This window comes from Octopus sinensis, linkage group LG5 (assembly GCF_006345805.1).
Source record: "Octopus sinensis linkage group LG5, ASM634580v1, whole genome shotgun sequence".
NCBI classification, from domain to species: domain Eukaryota; kingdom Metazoa; phylum Mollusca; class Cephalopoda; order Octopoda; family Octopodidae; genus Octopus; species Octopus sinensis.
Window position 1 is genome coordinate 109027115 of NC_043001.1, and position 2900 is coordinate 109030014.

Below are 2900 nucleotides of genomic sequence, written 5' to 3' on the forward strand. Positions count from 1 at the left end.
GAAAGAAACACCAGAAAGAAAGGCGGCGAGCTGGCAGAATCGTTAGCACGCCGGGCGAAATACCTAGCAGTATTTCGTGTGCCGTTACATCTTGAGTTCAAATTCCGCCGAGGTCGATTTTGCTTTCATTCTTTCGGGGTCGATAAATTAACTACCAATTACACACTGGGGTCGATGTAATCGACTTAATCCCTTTGTCTGTCCTTGCTTGTCCCCTCTATGTTTAGCCCCTTGTGGTCAATAGAGAAATAAGAAAGAAACATCTGCCCCTCACTGGATTATAGCGGTAAACGCTTGTACAACATGAGTATCGATATCTGAAACTCTGTGATTAGATCCTAGTGACAGTTCGAAGGGTAATGACCATCAAGCACGTGAAACCACAGGTTTTATATCAGTGTCCCTCTCCAAGAAGGACAAGAAGTCTCTCATTCCTGGTGGTTTTACTGCGCGTACTGGCATCGAGCAGGTGTATTTCTGAGCTCCCGTGATCAGATGAATTGTTATTACATTATTACATATGCTAGTTACCACATATGTGGCACCATAACGGGTGATACTCTCCCGGATCAGAGCAGACCGAGGAACAATACAATAGTTGTTTCACGGCCCTAAAAACTCTGGAACTCTCGAAATAAAAACTCGCTACCGCATCCAGTTTAAAGCCATACCCAGGATGTGCGCACGCAGGCACGAACACACACACACACACACACACACACACACACACATACACACACACACACACACACACACACACACACAGTAAGTGAATGTAGCAAGCTGGCACAGAAAGAATATAAGAGAAGATATGACAGCTTAGGGAGAGTAATCCACTGGGGGTTATGTAGAAAGCTATGATTTGACCTTACTGATAAGTGGTATGAACATGAACCTAATAAAATATGAGAAAATTGGAAATATAAGATATCACGTGACTTTAACATTCAGACGGACAGAGTAATAGAATCTAGAAGGCCTGATTCCATAGTAGTAGACAAAGGGAATAGAAAGTGTCAGATAATTGGCTTTACAATAATGAGAAAATCAATATGAAATGTATAGAAAAATAGCAAAGTACGAGGACCTAGCCATGGAATTACAGAGACTATGGAGAGTGCGGTTAAAATATATCGATGTAGTTATAGATGCATTAGGAACTATCCCTAAGGATTTGATAGAGAAAATATTGGGTTGTCCGGAAAGTTCTTGCCGATTTTTAAAAGAAAGAAAAGGTGAATAAATACGTGCCAATACATTTGTGATCAACCAAATATGAACCAATTTGCTGCACAATGCGTCTCCATCTTTCCTTTAACTTGAAAATACCCTCTTCCCAGAATTGAGGTGGTTTCATGGCAAAGAATTCATCAAGCTATCTTTTTACGTCATCCAAGGAATTGAAATTTTTACCATTAAGACTATTCTGCAGAGACCTGAATAAGTGGAAATCCGAAGGAGCAATATCTGGTGAATATGGATGGAGGTGGGTAATACATCCCAGCCAAGTTGCAGCAATTTTTGTCTGGTTCCCAAAGCATCAACTGCCGAAAATGAACTTTCTTATCTTCTATTTTAAAGGGTTACAGAATTAACACAGGTTATAGGAACATAAACCTTCTTCCACGAAAAGATAGCTTAAACTGTACTCTAAAAGGGGGTGTAGTGAAATCCTATTTATGGACTCGACCATGTTCTAAAATAAGTCGAAAGGTAAGCTACAATAAATCGGCACGAACTTTCCAGACAACCCGATAGGTATAAAAGCTAGTTTTCTGTATTGAAATTATTTCACACTGGTGGTTGCCATGATTCGGTGCAAAACGAATCACTTGCAGTGCAGGCTTCAGTGTGAAATGTTGGGGCTCTCCATCATGGTAACACGTGCTGAGGAAGGTGGGGCTATTATGCCAGTTCAGAAACCGGTCCGCGTTAGTCTAAATACTTGAATGTATGCTGAGGGATTGTCTTAGCCCGTTTGCCTTCTGATGGTTGATTTCTGTAGTTATTATCAGAGTATTTTGGCGATTTAAATCAGAGTTTTGACTTATTTCCAAGAGGTAAACATACTTGATTAGTTTATATATATATATATATATATATATATATATATATCTATATATATATATATATATTATATATATATATATTATATATATATATATATATATGTCTGTGTGTGTGTGTGCGTAAGTACACGCGTGTGTACATAAACACAGATAAAGACTCCCACTTGTTATGCTAAATATTACACATCTATAGATACCGCACAATGGAAATATATAATTTGAAAACACCAGCACGTGATTTAATGACAAAGGAATTGAATTAAGAACCCACATTTCCCTTCTCCTTTTACCCCATCAAAGAAGATCTGATGCCATGGTTTCTTTGATGCTGTTTTTTAACCGAAGTTTAGCTGCATTTGGGCAGAAGTACGATTAAAATTCTTCCTACGTATCATCTCTTCCTATCATATCATCTCTTCTCTATAATGGGTCTTCCTTTTCCAAGACAGAAAAAAAAACCTAATATGTGTGACTAGTCTGCTAGTTCTAGCAGGTCAAGATTCAAGCTTCGAAGGAGAGACTTGTTCCTCTGTTAGATTATATTAGTCTTAGAGACCACTTTACCTAAGCAGCGTGAATCATAACTGCTTCCTACAATGTCTGAGAAAGCCTTAGTGACGACAGAATTCTCCTACACGTAGACAAGCCGGCATATACTAACAATAGAGTCTACTTAGGAATGTTGTTGTGTGTCAGTTTTCTTTGCCGGTGAAAAATTCTACAACTGTTATTTTTCCAATTCGTGAACAGAATTGCCGCTTCTGTTGCTTTGTCCTCCGCAGTGATCGAGTGTTTTCCTAAAGCTAACTGGCAACAGAAATATTTTTATTT

The 2900-nt window shown here is 38.7% G+C and overlaps 1 long non-coding RNA gene across 1 annotated transcript in view; it reads left to right on the forward strand.

The window, feature by feature from the left end:
• Window positions 1–375: 375 nt before the first annotated feature.
• The window catches only part of LOC118763535, a 16767-nt gene continuing 14242 nt past the window's right edge, over window positions 376–2900 (forward strand). Inside the window, exon 1 of the long non-coding RNA XR_004999293.1 lies at window positions 376–386. This is a non-coding gene — a long non-coding RNA (uncharacterized LOC118763535). The remainder of the gene's footprint in view (window positions 387–2900) is intronic.